The sequence below is a fragment of the Xiphophorus hellerii genome, chromosome 23 (genome assembly GCF_003331165.1).
Source record: "Xiphophorus hellerii strain 12219 chromosome 23, Xiphophorus_hellerii-4.1, whole genome shotgun sequence".
NCBI lineage: Eukaryota > Metazoa > Chordata > Actinopteri > Cyprinodontiformes > Poeciliidae > Xiphophorus > Xiphophorus hellerii.
The window spans coordinates 30,722,534-30,739,477 of record NC_045694.1 but is presented as its reverse complement, the minus strand read 5'-3'; the positions used below and the strand labels follow the sequence as shown (position 1 = coordinate 30,739,477).

Here is a 16,944-nt window from a genome sequence, read left to right as displayed (position 1 = left end):
TTCAAAACAACTGAGTCAAATAATCAGGTTATTTGTAGAACTGGAGAACCTGACTGCTTACTGAGGAGGTAATTCAGCCATTTAATTCTGCTGTGTTGGACCAGAGACCAGGCCTTGTACTGAAGAGCCCTGCTCTAGGTAATATTCCAGAGCTGCCTGTGCTAAGGATCTCAAAAAGCTTTAATAACTATTTTAACACCTCACTGTCATGCCAGTAGTCAAAATTTTTTTATGTGCATTTTGAGGTATTGCTCTATAAAAGGTTGAAGGAAATGGCAAAATTCCAAATAACTTCCTCAAGATTTTACATTCACTTCAGGTGAAGTTAATGTGCTTAAGGGGAGATGGAAACACATTTACCAAAACAGTTCTGACATAGTGAATTTTCCTATGCACTAGTGGGTTTGTGCCTTACCAGGGGCACAAAACTGAAAGATTTTAAAAAGTCCAAATCTCTAGCTCAGATGAGATTCTCTCCATTCCTCTGAGATGTGTGCATCACGCTAGTTTACAACCTGTACTTCCTGTTTATCACAGCCATACGTAACATCAACACCTGACGAAATCAGCCTGGTTGATTCACTCCAATAGATGGAAACGCACCTAATTCAGATATACTTTTTTTTTTTTTCTAAATTTTGGCATTTTTCAAAATTCGCTTAAAATTCACATAACATTTCAATGGAAACAACTGCATTGAAGCCCATAACCATAACATATTTAGGTTTAATGTAATCTTTTAATTTTACCCATGTTTTGCTCTGACAGATGTCACCAGGCCACAGTCCTGTCTGGAACCTGATGGAGAATCTGTAGAGGGGGACAATGACTATAAAGATCTGGAGCTCATCACTAAATATAGTTATTAAAATAGGAGTGGGAACTTGCAGGCAGTTGGTCAGCAGTTATAAGAAGGTCTGATTACTGTATTTTCTTTGTATTTGGTTTCTGTGGCAGGTTTCATCACTAGTCACTTCATGTAGTCAAATTCACAAATAAAAATGTATGATAAGAATGGACAGCATGAAAAAGGAAAAAAGTAAAAGCGTCAGTGGAATGGGGTCAGAAAGATGGAGCGAGAGAGAACCAGATCCACGCAGACAGAGAGAGAAAAACGACATGCAGGGAGCTGGAGGATGAATCGACAGCAATGAATAGCAGCAGAAAGGAGAAATGGCCAGGTGAGGAGGGAGAGGATGGATGGGGAAAAGGCAGAAGAAGAGAAATGATGGACGGTGGAGGTATTGGTCGTGTGCGGGGGGGTGTGTGTGGGTGGGGGGTGTGTGTGTGTGTGTGAAGTTGGTGGCAGTGAAGGGACATGGGTGAGGAGGGAGCCAAGGAGCCGACGGCGATGAGAACATTATGGCTGGATAATGAAGAGGTTCCACGCTGTCAGCCAACACCATTCACCCTGCATGGCTCTGACCCCAAAGTGTCAACAAGCTAAACGACCGAGCAGCAGCGCATTACCACATGTACGCACACCCGCCCGCATGCGCGCCTACACACACTTCCACACACACGCCGACCGGCAGATCACGCCGCATTGCAAATGTTTGTCCGATGAGTGCATCTCTTCAAATGGTTGGTAAAAACACAAAACACACAGACACGTGAATAATGTAGCAACAACTGTTTATACATGATCACCATTTGCGCCGTAAAAGTGTGTGAGGGCGTGTGTGGGTGTGTGGGCCGTGTCGCGACGGAAGCCTAACAGTCGAAACAGACGCAGCTTCACTCATCACACACCCGGTGGATTCAGGCGTCCGCTGTTTGCACAGTAAATATCACATTCTTTATTGGTATTCAGAACAGTGGAATTCAATAAATTGAGTCAACAAAGGTTGTTTCATAAAGCTAATCTCTGCTCACACATCACATCACAACACACCACAGTCAGTGTGAGGAAAGCGACTTTAGACCAAGTGAAAGCTGCCCTCAATAGTCTATTCACTGTCTATGTTCCTCTATCTCTCTTTGTCTCCCCCCATCCCCCTCCTGCTCTGTGTCTGTATCTCTCTACCCTCCGAACTCGTCTCTTTATCGCACGTTTGCACACAGGCAAAGCGTTTCCTCTTTTATTCCTTTTTCTCTGCTGCTCTATCTTCGTCACTTTTTCTTGCTTTCTGTCGTTTTTTTCTGGCTTGCCTGATGCAAAGCCCTATCTGGGCACCAACACACACCCATATACACGCACGCACGCACACACACGCCTTCACTCTCTTTTTCTCTCTCTTTTTAACCCTCTCTTTCTGTTTCGGTGTAGACTCCACACTGCTGCGTTACCATGACAGGACGGAGTGCTGTTAAGTACTTCCCCGCAGACAGACGGAGTAGACATCCAGTGACAGACAGCTGCAGCCATTACATCTAATATTTTGATCATGTCAGCAGGACTGACAGAACGTTAGAAACTGTTTGTCTCTTTATTTCAAACCCAAGTTTGAACTCACCACCCATGGAGGAGGAGGATTTCCTTTTACTGCTGAGCATGTTGCCAATACATTGCTAGATAATGTGCAGCTGGTAATTCTGAGGGACTTTAAGAAATACAAAACACAAAAACACACATTTGAAAAGAAATACTCAGATCACCTGTTTTTGTTCTCACTCTGAATTTCTTTTTTATGTCATTACCAAAAATATTTCTATGTGCTAAATGCCAGGGAGAAAATCACTTACAGACTTTTTTTTTATTACTCTGAGAAATTATGTTTATTTACACATCTGGACTGGACTGGCAATGGCCAGCAGGAAGGCTGGTAGAGAGGGAAGCATCTGGAGGAGAGTCGATGTGGGAGGAGCAGCGGCGAAGCTGCTGCAACAGAGAACACTGAGAGAACCAGGGAGGAGAGCGGACATGGATGGAAGAGCAGCGTCCGACTGCAGGGACACCGGACAGAGACAGAGTCCAGCAGCACAGAGGACACCTGGACTCACCTGGACTCAGCTGGAGGATGGGATTCCAGAAGCGGTGACATTTCGGGGAAACCCTGAAATGTTTCTAATGCAGAACTTCAAAATATGTAAATAATAATTATTAAATTCCATACTCCACAAAAAACTGCAGAACAGAGAGTTTCTTTGATGCCAGAAAAGAGAAAGTCTGTTCACAACCTGCAAGAGTCCTCAAAGCAGGAAAAACCAATTCAGTTCACTTCAGGTTATTTATATCGCACTAAGTCACAATAAATGTCATCTGAAGGCATTTAACAAAAAATCATTTCAATTTAATCACACATACATTATAATTGATCCTAGTTATTAAATAGTACATTCTCTGTGTTGCCCTGCGACAGACTGGCGACCTGTCCAGGGTGAACCCCGCCTCTCGCCTGGAACATAGCTGGAGATAGACACCAGCAACCCTCCCGACCCCATTAGGGACAAAGGGTGAACAGAAAATGGATGGATGGATGGAAGCTCGGTTTATTATTCAAACTAGCTTCAAAAGTTTTCAGTCTGAAGATGTTTTCATATCTTATAATCCAGTAGACTCAGTTCAGTTGGGGATCAAATGCAACATTTATTCTATTTTCATCTGATGTGGTTCTCTTTCTCTCTGCTCTGAGTCAAATGAACCAAACTCTTTGAACAACCTGTTCCTCTCCTCGCCTGCGGGGGCGCTGCAACACGAGCCACTGAAAGAAACAATATGAAAACTACTGAAGAAGACACTGAGAACGTCATTCTTCACAACATGTAAGTGTAGCCGCACTCATCCGACTCATCTGTTGTACATGTACTCTGCGTTGTGTGTATAGGCAAAGGGAACCAGCAGACGAGGACACCAGGGTGTATTGCAGCAGTAGGGCAGATTTATTCTGTTTAAAACAAAAAATGCATCAGCACTCCAGTTCTTGGGCTCTGGCTTTCCCACACACACCTCTCCCCAGCGCAGCTTGGCGCGAACTCAGGACTGTGGTAAAACCAACCAAAATTCTCTGACATTCACAAATAATAAAGTAAAATGTCAAGACAATTAAAATAAGACCAAACAAAAATAATCTGCCCACTAGTTACAATATTTTATAATTCAAACTGAAAATATACAAAATACTAATAATCTAACATTCAGATAACATTTTGAAGCAACTCACATACCTGTTTAAAACAAAAAATGCATCAGCACTCCAGTTCTTGGGCTCTGGCTTTCCCACACACACCTTAACAAATCAAAAGAACAAAAATAACCACATTGGCACGGTAAACTCAATAAATGTCCTTAACGTGGGAATTAAGTGCCCAGTACAGTGCTGCGCTAAACATAAAACAGTTGGGGAACAACATATAAAAACTTGCGAGTTTGGCAAAAATACTTTTAAGGACATTTTGAATACTTCAACAGACAAACACAAGACAACTTTGTACGCTTACCTCTCCCCAGCGCAGCTTGGCGCGAACTGAGGAGGGCAGCGCGAACACACAGGATATGACACGGAGACAGGAAACAAGAAAATAAAAGCTTCTCCGCCAAAATAAAATACAATTCAAAAACTAAGAAAAACAAATATACACAGGTAATGAGGATGGATTTGAGGTGAAATATAAACAGTTTTACACACTTGTTACATAAGCAGAATTGGAGTGACAGATTTGACCAGTTTCTCTTTTGTCTTTGGTAAAATACCATGAGCCATTTCTTCCTCTAGTGCTAGACTCACATGTTATGGTTGTATTTACCCAGAATGCCCTGCGCTTTAATTTGTGTCCTGCTGTTAGAGTGGTCTCAGGTTTGCTTGGTGTTCACCTAGGCATTCAAACCGAACCAGAGTTCACTTCAACCGAACCCAAATCGAGGTTAGTAGGCGGACCAGAGTTCACTTTTTTTTAAATTGCACATTCACACCTCCCCAAACGAACCAGACAGACCAGAGTTCCATTAAGGCTGACTAAGCAGGACTGTATGGAACGCACACTAAGGAATCTGAGCAGGTTGATTTTACTCCATATTGTCCTTCATTATTTCTTGCAGAGCTGGAGAAGCAGAAAACAATGTCCTAGTGTCGATTGGTATTAACCTCAGATTGCCAAATTCCATCATTCTTTCAATTGTAAATGCCTAAAAGGAGATATCTTTTAGTAAAACCTGACATTTTGAAATCTAGAAATGATCCACGACCCTGAAAGGAAAGCTGAGTGTAAACTTTGGAAACTGTTCCTGCCCGGTTGAATGCTAACTGACTCTTCTTGGTTTACCACCAAACAACCCATGACAGGCCAGCAGAAACATGTTTTCCCTAACAGCTCATCATGAATGAGGATCAATTCAGACACTCCTGGAAAGTCAAGCTATGTCTACTTATCCACCTGCCTTCTACTCTGCTGGGTTTTTTTATCCTCTCAGCTATTCTGTTCTGTTTGTCCTGATAGGACTTTGTGTTTGTATCATTTCCACCTACTCTTCCTTCATCTTCCTCTTTTTTTTTGTCTTTCCTCCCACTCCCTCCTTAAGATAGTTAGTCTATCTCGGTGCTGCCCACACTCTCTTCCTCTTATGTGTTTTGCCAACCTTCCTATAATCTGCACATCATCCTATCAGGTGAGGCTGGCCAGGATTTCAAAATAAAACTCTTTGTTTAGGCTGCCTGTATTTCTGCTCTGCAGCCCTAGCATCCATCCTTTATGAGTAATTGTAAATATCTCCCACTCTGGATGGAGGATTTTTTTTTCCTTTTGTTTTTTACATGCTTGTGATGTTTTGTAAAGTGTCATTGAGAGTCAAGCCTCTCTCTTGTCTTTTTTGCTTGCCTGGCTGTTTGTTGGTAGACCATGACTGTGTATGGATGTGTGTGTAGTGAGTGTGTTTCTGGCGCTGGCTGGAAGTGGAGAAAAGCCTCTGATGGCTCCAGTCGCTCTCCCCTGAGCCTGCCAGATTAACTGGGACACACACACACACACACACACACACACTATATATATAAATGTACACAAACAGTCTTAAAGCATGTATATGCACAGCAAAATTTTGCTGCCAACTGCCCATGTGTACAGTCACACATTTACTCCCACACACACACTGAACGAAATTGGCATAAAATTAGATAGGACAACACTCACACAGGAGGATTGTTACACTGTATTTTAGAGCACATGGATTAAATTAGCACACTCACTGTAAGGTGTGCACTTCTTTGCAAAGACATACAGTGTGCATGTAAATGTTTATAGAAGCTATACACACACACACACACACACAGTCATCTGTGGATACACAGCATGCAGTGGAAAACCCTCATTTGAGTTTGATTCCAGGAAGTGTTGCATGGGCTGTTTTTAGTCTTGGACATTAAATATTTAAAAGGACCAATCATACAGTTTAATTGAATCTGAGGCCCCGCCCTGCAGGGGCTACGGGGTCCGATCACAGCCAATTAGAGGGAGAGGAGCTTGACAGTAATGGGTGCTATCTGTTAGTCCCAGGAGACACAGCCTGGGTGTACAGGCGTGTGTTTGTGTGTGTGTGTGCAGGGTCTCTTCCACTCACTGACATGCCATGCACCCACATATGTGTACAGTACATGCAGTCACAGAGCTTACGGTCTCTCTTTCAGCTGTAATCATATTTATTCAGCATGTCCTCCTGCTCTCCTGGGTGTGTCTGAGTGTGTGTGGCCTTGTATTTGATACATTGTAAGGACCATCTTCCTAATATGTACATGGACATTGTGAGGATCTGATGGGGCCCGAAGAACAGGCCCTATAAGAAGAAGTGCTGTTTTTGGGTTGGGGGTTAAGTTTAGGTATGATTTAAGTTCAGGTTTAGGGTACCTGAACCTGATTCATTTTTACAGAGTTATACTGTAAAAATGAATGGAAAATCAATAAAAATCAATTCAACGTCCCCATGAAAACAGAAAGACATACTATGTGTGTGTGGGTGTGTGTATGTGCAATGAGAAATAGAGAGAAGGGGGGCATGCAAATCTACATTAACCTAATTATTCTGTTGGTCCCCCGTGTTTTCTCATTAGAACTCAGAACCAGCAGGGACCGTCGAGAAATGGAGGCAAAGAGAAACTTAGTGAGACACACAGACACACACGCACACACACACACAGATTTAATAAGAGGAATTTAGCTACAAATGAAAAGGACGCAGAGCAATAGAAGGAGCGATACAAAGATGAGTATTATTACTCAGGCACAGAAAGACAGCTTGTTGAAATCTGTATGAGCCATAAATTCCCAGAGTGACTCATAACTTGGGTTTCTCACAAACTTTGTACTCTCTCTCTCACACAAACACACACACACTGAGTAGATTCTTGCTTCCCCTATCATAATGTGTATACTGTAGTTTGCTGGAGATAAAATAAAAGTGGACAACTGAAGTATTAACCTTCCCACATCATCAGTGGGGCTGACCATGAAACCAGACCAGCAGCTAGAAATGTCACGCCACATTCAACGTAAGGACACTTTTCCTCTTTTAGAAATGAAGAATGGATATAAAAATGAGAACATGCTACCCTACACTTTCATTCTGAACTGCACTGGAACATGTCAAATGTATTTATGTATTCGAATGACCTAGTCAAAGTCTAGAATCTAAATGAGAATCTGTGCCAAAACTTCAAAAATTGGTGTCAACCAGAAGCCTGAGCTGTTTTGCAAATTTGAATTGTCAAATACCTGCATAAAGATGGTTATAACAAGCTATGGGACAAGTTTTAAAAGGTAAAATCTTGTATCATTTTCCTTCCACTCCATAACTGAAAACTACTATTGTCAGTCTATTGCATAAAGTTCCAATAAAATATAGACATATTTTTAAAGCATCAAAATGTGGGAATATTCATGGAAATATAAAACTGTGAAGGGTCATCACTAGAGGTGGGATACATTTACTCACTTAGATTTACTTAAGTTTTTGAAAGAAAAAGTACTTTTATGGGAACTTTTGCTGCTTTTTAAAAAAAACTTTTTCTTGAGTGTTATTACTTAAGGCATTGCTACTGTAACTTGAGTACAGTTTCTCTCCACCCTATAGTCTGTAGGTAACTTCACTGACTGAAGAACAATCACATTCTACACATTCTAACATGCACCAAACACACACACACACACACACACTTTTCTTAGTGAGACTGCTTCGTCATTGTAAAGTTATTTTCTATCTCCATATTTGGCTGTGGCATTTGGAGGTCGAATGAATATACAGTAAGCGGTACGTAGTGTGACTACAAATTCTTGACTCTGTTCTAATAAATATACTTTAACTGCTGGATGTATTTGTTATGATGAAAAAGTTAGTACCTTTTAAGAAATACTTCTCTTATTCTTACTCAAGAAAGTCCTTGGACGGCTACGTTTCACTTTGTACTTCAGTGAAAATGAAGTAGTGTTATTATCACTTGGGTGCAATTTTTTTTAGTACTCTGCCTGCCTCTGGTCTCCACAGAGTCATTGTCATCTTGATTTTCAGTTTTTCTTTTTTTTCGATTTGATTCTTTCAAAGAAAAGCTGATGAGTAGAACTGATACTGACAGCATTCCACTGAGTCACATTCATTAGAGCTGATGCCTTATTGCCGTGACTGACTGAGACACTTAAGCAAAACAGAGCCATTCTTAATGCTGTTACTTACACATGTTCCTCCTGTTAATGCTGAGTCGTGCTGACAATGGCCTATTTAGAACAGATTAGTTCTTCCCCTACCGAAAGACATTCACCACCACACCAAACATTTATTACAGCAGACAAATACAGTCTCTTATTGTTTGTTTTCCAAAGCAAATCTTTTCAGCTGAGTACATTCTTGTACTCTTGCAAGTATTTTCATCCTGGTACTTAGTTGTAGGTATATTTCCTGTAGTTGGTTTGAATTGAGTTGGTCTGTATTCACACCAGATGCGAACCACATCAGAGTTTGTTGGGAAGTGGGCCGAGACCACCTCAAAAACTGAGTCTGGGTCCAGTTACTTGTACAAACAGTCCGGACCAATGGGGGAAACCAACTCTGCAGACCAAATGTGTCATGGAATGCACACTAAGAAAGAACAAAGACAGAAAATAAGGCTGAACACAAAAAACAAGAAAGAGAGAAAGCAAACACAATAGAACCAAAACAACATGGGGTCCTGACAGTTCTTAATGATTTCTTTACCTAGTACTCCTGCTCCACAGCTTCTCATATTCGTTAGGATACAGTTTAGGTGGAATCCACTAAAATCTGAAGTTATTATCTTTGGCCCTAACAAGGAATGATCTAGGGTTAACGCACAGCTTCAGTTATTACAGCTGGAAAATAGAGATAAGGCTGAAATCTGGGAGAAGTGATGACCTCTGACCTGAACCTTCAGAGCCACAAAAAGACAGTTATAAGGTCGGCCTTCTATCACCTGAAGAACATTTCCAGGATTTAAGGGCTAATGTCAGTGAGATCTAGAGAAACTTATCTATGTGTTTATCTTTAGTTCCACTGATTACTGCAGCAGCGTCTTCACACGTTCTGACTAAAACATCAGTCCTCCAGCTGCAGCTGATCCAGAACGCTGCTGCTGGTGTTCTGACTAAAACCAGGAAGACAGAGAACATCACCCAGTTCTACAGTCCTTCACTGAGAGAATAGACGTTAAAATACTGTTGTTAGTTTATTAATCACTGAACAGCTTAGCACCACAATACATTACAGATCTGCTGATGTTGTATCAACCTTCTGGACCTCTCATTTCTGGTTCTAGTTCTGCTCTGCATCCATAACCAGAACCAAACACGGAGAAGCAGCTTTCACCTTCTATGCAACACAAATCTGGAACAAACTACCAGAAAACTAAAAAACAGCCAAAACACTGAGTTCCTTTAAATCTAGACTGAAAACCCAGCTGGTTAGAGCTGCTTCTGAAACATAATAAATTAAACATTCATCAATATATTTGATGTGTATTGATGATTTTGATCATGACACTCAGCAAAAATTAATATCTTGCTGTTTTCACAATTGTTGACTACATAATGTGTTTATGATGTTTTTATTCTTTATGATTTAAAGCACTTTGAACTGCCTTGTTGCTGGAACGTGCTGTACAAATAAATTGGACTTAACTAATGAACTAATTTTCCTTATCAGTTATTCTTTCTTTCTGGTAGCCAAACATTTATTAGTTATTAAGCCCAAATTTTCTTCATCCTTTCATCCACCCATCCATGCAGGGCTGAAGGTGGCTGTTGGGGGCTTTTTGTGGCATGACCAAACAACCATGGTGATCTTTCATCCTTCCACTACAGCTCAGAGAACTAGGATCAATAATCTTCACAAAACTCACATTAAACTAGTAACCAGTGTTGGTGTTTTCTCCACATGCTGACGCTCTGCTGGTGTTGTTTGTTCTGCTCCTGCGATCTAATGTGCAACAGCCTGGAAGAACAACATCTAAGCTTAGGCTGCTGTATGTTACTGCATTCTAGTGAATATTTAGTGATCAAACGACACATTACATCATGCTTCAGTGTGTGTGCTCTCTTTTTTTAGCTGTGCAATAAATGTGGCTGATGTGATAATTGCAATTAAGCATGTCACTGTGCAGACAGATGTTCACAGTTACATAGTGGCAATGGTCAAAGTGAATGTGCACAAGCAGAACAGTTTCTTCATTTATCCATCTTTGATAATCGTCTTCATGACAAACCTCAGTCTGCTTGAGTTGCTTAAACAAAGTAAATTAAGGTAGCAGAGAAATAATTTTAGTTGTACTGCAATTAAGCGTCTCATGCATTCCTCAAAATTTTCCGTACATAACCAGGGTTGCCATTATCATCAGGAGATACGAAAGAGACGCACTGGACTGTGTACAGTGGGCCGGACAAAACTGTAACTGATACTAATTGGTGTTGAAGTAAGTTTTGAGCCAAAAACACTAAATCAACATAAAGATTTATGGAATCAATTAGTTGTCAGGGAAAATATTGTTAAATATTGTTACTTCAGCAGCAACAATTAGCCGTTGGTGGAACTGCAAGTTCGCTGAGTACATCATGTGAATACTCCTGAAAGTGTTTCTAAATGGCATCAGTGGACCACATGGGGGAGCATTGATGTGGCAATATGATGGGGGAGGGGAAAAGGAAGGAGGTTCTTAAAGAGACAGAAGCTATTTTAAAGGTGTAATATATGTCTATGGTGCAAAGTTACATTTCTTTTAACTTATTTAACTCACAGTAACATAGTCACTTGATTGTGTTGTAAAATTAAACTATGTGCTTGGAAAACACAAAATAATTTAATTTGTCCACACCAGACCTCAGAGACCATTAAAGAATGTTTCTGTTGGCTACCAAGTTCCATGAAGGAGGTTAAATCCTTCTTGTTTTAGCTTCAGCAATACAGAAACTGAATGTAGATGATCAATGTGAACTGTTCAATTCCATGAAACTACTACGAGGAACAAAAACACATTGGCACAAAATCCACAGTATTATGCAAAAGAGACAAAACGGGTTCTGAGAAAAGGGGCGAACAAGCAATCTGTCCCTTCTGGACAAGTCCAGAATAAAGGTCCAGTCCAAGGTTGTCGGCCTGCCAGGTTCATTCATCAAAAAGTTCCACTGAGCACCTCGTACAGCCAACAGCAGCAGGGAGAGAGAGAAAACTGCATTTTCTGGTCTAACAGAGTATGATGTGACTTTAAGCTACAAGAACAAGCACCATTAATTCTTAAGCAGAGAGCTGAAATGTTTCCCTCAGTTGTCTGCAGTTCTGAGTTAATCCTGAAGCATAAATGAAGCATGTCTGCTTCTGTCAGCCATTATTTTGAGACTGAAGCAAGAAAATTAGTGTAAAAATGTTTAAATATTAAACCATTTGGTCATTGGTTTACTATGATCAAATGGTCATACTGCTACTCTTCTCTGACCACTCTACCCATAACTTCAGCAAATGAAGAACAAACATGTTTAACACACGTGTGTGTGTGTGTGTGTGGTGAGATTTTCTACTTTTTAAACAAACTTAATTTTTCTGGTATTCCATCCTGAGCCTGTTGTGTCATATACTATAAATATCATGCGGTTACCTTCTTCTGCCCCAATTAGTTTTTTGATGATGTGCGTAACTATTTATTATTACTATTATTATTTCATTATTCAAAGTACAAGAACCAGCACATCATTTTTTTTGTCTATATCCCCTACCCACCAATACCTTTTTACTCTTACATAAATCATTTCTTGAACGGCTACTTTTATTTGAGTAAAACTACAGTATATTGAAGTATTGCTACTCTTACCTGATTGACTATTCTACCAACCTTTGTTTCCAGGGCAGTGTTCTGTCACGAAGTGCGGGTGGTGAGAGTGGTGAGGCAGACGCAGCGGACCCAGGTATGATGAAAATGAGGATTTAATTATAAATAAGTCCAGCAACAAGAAGCAGGCACAAGGGAACACTGACGAAACATAGACGACGACTAGACTGGACATTGACGAGGACCCGACGAAGAACAAAGAACACAGGTGGAATTAAATACACGGGAGGGTAATCACAGAGACGAGACACACCTGGGAACAATCAAGGGGAGGACAGGACAACGAAGAGACTAAGGACACAGAAAACTCTAAATAAACACAGAAAAACACAGATCCTGACAGTACCCCCCCCTCAAGGGCGGCTACCAGACGCCCAAAAAACAAAAACACAACAAGGGTGGGCGGAGGGGCGCTGGACGGGGGGCCAGAGTTCAGAAAAAAACAAAAAACAACCCACCGTTGTGGGCGGAAACACAGGGAGGGCCAAGAGTCCATAAACAAACAAAAAACTACCCACAGGGTGGGCGGAGGCAAAGGAGGCGGGAACCACGGAGGCGGTCCGGCGGCCGTCCGCGGCGCTGGAGGCGGGAACCACGGAGGCGGTCCGGCGGCCGTCCGCGGCGCTGGAGGCGGGAACCACGGAGGCGGTCCGGCGGCCGTCCGCGGCGCTGGAGGCGGGAACCACGGAGGCGGTCCGGCGGCCGTCCGCGGCGCTGGAGGCGGGAACCACGGAGGCGGTCCGGCGGCCGTCCGCGGCGCTGGAGGCGGGAACCACGGAGGCGGTCCGGCGGCCGTCCGCGGCGCTGGAGGCGGCGATGAGTCCCGGGGGCCGCCGACAGACGGCGACGACGAGCCCCCCGAGGCAGGGTCTCTGGTGGAGCACAGGGGGTCTCGGTCGGAGCACAAGGGGTCTCGGTCGGAACGCTGGGGGTCTGGGTCTCGGGTGGAACGCTGAAGGTCTCGGTCTCGGGTGGAACGCTGAAGGTCTCGGTCTCGGGTGGAACGCTGGGGGTCTCGGTCTCGGGTGGAACGCTGGGGGTCTCGGTCTCGGGTGGAACGCTGGGGGTCTCGGTCTCGGGTGGAACGCTGGGGGTCTCGGTCTCGGGTGGAACGCTGGGGGTCTCGGTCTCGGGTGGAACGCAGGGAGTCTCTGTCTCGGGTGGAACGCTGGAGGTCAGGGTCTCGGGTGGAACGCTGGAGGTCAGGGTCTCGGGTGGAACGCAGGAGGTCAGGGTCTCAGGAGGAACGCAGGAGGTCAGGGTCTCAGGAGGAACGCAGGAGGTCAGGGTCTCAGGAGGAACGCAGGAGGTCAGGGTCTCAGGAGGAACGCAGGAGGTCAGGGTCTCAGGAGGAACGCTGGAGGTCAGGGTCTCTGGAGGAACACAGGGAGTCTCTGGAGGAACACAGGGAGTCTGGGTCTCGGTAGGAACACGGGGAGTCTCGTTCTCAGGTGCGCCGGCTGGAACGCCGGCTGATTCGGCCTCGGGTGCGCCGGCTGGAACGCCGGCTGATTCGGCCTCGGGTGCGCCGGCTGGAACGCTGGCTGATTCGGCCTCGGGTGCGCCGGCTGGAACGCCGGCAGAAACGGCCTCGGGTGCGCCGGCTGGAACGCCGGCAGAAACGGCCTCGGGTGCGCCGGCTGGAACGGTTGGGGGTGCTGGTCCCGGAGCTGGAGCTGGATCTGGGCTGGCGGAGAAACTGTGCGGATTGGGAGGCAGAGGGTTACCTTTCAGCACGGCCGCTGCTGTCTGGAATTGCCCCTCTGCCTCTTGTTGTAATTCCGCCAGTCCCAGATGCGGAAGTCGCGGGATCCACTGATCCAGCAGGAGGACCAGGCGTGTGGACGTATTCAGCCGCCGTCGGGCTGAATACGGACTTGCCAACACGGCCAAATAGTCCTCGATCGCCCTCCATAATCCTTCTGGGTCCATAAGGAAAGTAGCGTGCCTCACCGTTCAGTGTGGTCGGGTCCTTCTGTCACGAAGTGCGGGTGGTGAGAGTGGTGAGGCAGACGCAGCGGACCCAGGTATGATGAAAATGAGGATTTAATTATAAATAAGTCCAGCAACAAGAAGCAGGCACAAGGGAACACTGACGAAACATAGACGACGACTAGACTGGACATTGACGAGGACCCGACGAAGAACAAAGAACACAGGTGGAATTAAATACACGGGAGGGTAATCACAGAGACGAGACACACCTGGGAACAATCAAGGGGAGGACAGGACAACGAAGAGACTAAGGACACAGAAAACTCTAAATAAACACAGAAAAACACAGATCCTGACATGTTCAGGTCATGACAGACGGTAGTATTAACTCTTCCTCTGAGCTTCTAGCTGGATTTGTATGATGATAATATGAAAAATATCTTGCGATTCAGTACTGTCATTTAAAGAATGAAATCTTATGGACCAATTTAAAAGTAACTATGCAAATTAATACACAGTTCAGAGGATCAGGACATTGGATCTTGTTGCTGCAGTCGGTTCATTTCTCCAGCCATACAGAAGACAAACTTAATGATGAGGGCAGAAGGAGGGTAAATGTAGCTATTTCGTCCAATTTTGGGGAGAGAAAATCAATTTGAAGTTGTTTCCATCTGAGTGTTGTTTGTTTTTCCCTCGGCCTCTCTTCCATATTTCTGCGGTGAGCTACAGGGGAACCGATACCAAACATACAGGCCTGGGAGTTGTTTAAAGCTGCTGCATTATATAGAAGTAAATGACGGGAATTAATCACAGCATAAGTGTAACAGTAATTAGCAAGTCAGTGGTTTTGTGTCTCTTCGGAGAGGGTGTGAACAAAATGTTTATCATCTGAGCTTCTAATAGTAAATTACCACAGATCTCAGGAAAAGCTTGTTGATGGCTGAAGGTGTGCAGCAGGGAAATGGGTCTGCCCACACAAAAGTCCAGAGAAGATTTTTAGTGATGCTGCTTTAAGACAGCAGGAGTCAAAGTAGATGAGAACTGTAGACTATCCTTTTTTATTATTGGGACCTGCCATAGAAATGTATGGAAGACACCTATTACTCTTCACCTCAAAATAACCGCCACTTCCTTTCACCAATGATCACTGTTTTCACTCGTACCGCTGTGTACACCTCCACAATATATATATCAAATCATGCGGGTGGATCTCGGCATTCGGGCTATTACTTCTGTTGGCATTTCGAGTAATTAGCAAAAGACGAGCTAAATTCAAATCAAAGCAAATTCTAATTGACACTGTTTTGTGAATTTTGTCTCCCCCTCTGTGTCTCACTAACACATGACAGTTTTCAGGGAGGATTAATTACCATAGCAACAGGGGGCGTGCTAACCCCCTGCGCCACCACAGCTTACTTTAGCATTGATGCTAATTTTTAGCATCAATGTGTTCCATTGTGTTCCAACCGACATTCACGCTTTGGCAGGCCCCATTTAAATTTCTTCAGAAATGGTCTAGTTGTTATTTATTAACTTTTTGTTTTTTAGAATTTAAACAGGGGGAAAAAAAACCAAAGGTAACATGTGAACCTGGACTTTGATATCATAAACTTATGAAGTGACATATCAGCTTATGTCATCACTATTAACCAAATTGTGTGATGATTTGGCGTTGAGCCAGGAAGGGTCTCCATGTTTTTTCATGTTTTTGATGGTAGTCCAGCTTTTCCAAATGAATCCGTTCCACTTGGATAACTGATTCCATTTCTCTGAGCCAGTGTTGAAAACATGGTGGATTTCCAGGACTGTAGCATGAGTGTTTTAGTCTATGCTCAATGTATGAGTGTGTGGGTGAGTAAAAACAGTAAAACTTCTTGTGTAGAGAATAGAAAATACAGATTGTACCTGTTTCTGTACATCAGCACCAGAATTTCAGAAAAGCCACCGGTTAAATGTATAGCCTTTAAAGCAACGTCATTTTAAGACGGCAGGGTTTGAATTGAGCTTCAGTCAGGCTAAAAAAAAAACATGGAACACACCAAATATCCTGGAGAGATGACAGCAACAAAATTGAAAGAGAGAGGGGAACACTGGCTGAGAGTTTCAGCGACATGATAGCCTTTCTTACGTGAATGGAAAGAAGACAGATGGCAGATAGGAAAGCTTGGATCAGAGAAGCAATTTGCTATTCACGTTATCTACAGTATAAGTCTTTCTTCCAGCACATTCAGCTGCTAACCTCGCCGCTGTGGTTTGTGGCTGATATTCTATCACTACCCACTCTCACAAATAAACGCTCTCTCAGACAAAAAGTGATGACTTACATATCAGTGGCTTTCACAGACAGAATGGCCCTTAATATTACAGCCTCACAGAGAAGAGATAGCTGGCTTCATTTTAGCTTCTTAGCGTATGCTGTGCTGATAGATAATACGCTTTATTTTTAGATGAGTCTTAACAAGCTGTAAGCAGTTAGCTATGGAAGTGGATTTTAATGCACACAGTCACCAGAGGAGGAATACTTGTGGTCTGTTATTTCACCTGGAAACCAGCCTGTCGGAGGAGAAACTGCAATACCACATCCAGCCGTAGGTTCTCACAGAGTTACAAGTGTTTTCACAAAAAAACAAGTGTTTTTCTATGAATATGATAAGCATGCTGCATTTTGCTATGAAATAGAGGTGATTAGTGGAGGGAAGCAACTATAAATATTGTTATTTTCACTTTTACTTGTTCAACCAACTCAACTCAGTTTGTTCAT

General features: G+C 43.3%; 1 long non-coding RNA gene across 2 annotated transcripts; it reads right to left on the bottom strand.

Moving 5' to 3' along the window:
* Nucleotides 1-3,799: 3,799 nt before the first annotated feature.
* LOC116714104 (uncharacterized) lies at nucleotides 3,800-4,576 on the bottom strand. Of its 2 annotated transcripts, none has more exons than XR_004337997.1 (2): nucleotides 4,108-4,576; nucleotides 3,800-3,947 (listed from the first exon to the last, which is right to left on the bottom strand). It is a non-coding gene; the product is annotated as an uncharacterized LOC116714104 (long non-coding RNA). The 2 variants fall into 2 exon arrangements; XR_004337998.1 differs by having other exon boundaries at nucleotides 3,800-3,922.
* Between the last annotated feature and the right edge of the window lie 12,368 nt (nucleotides 4,577-16,944).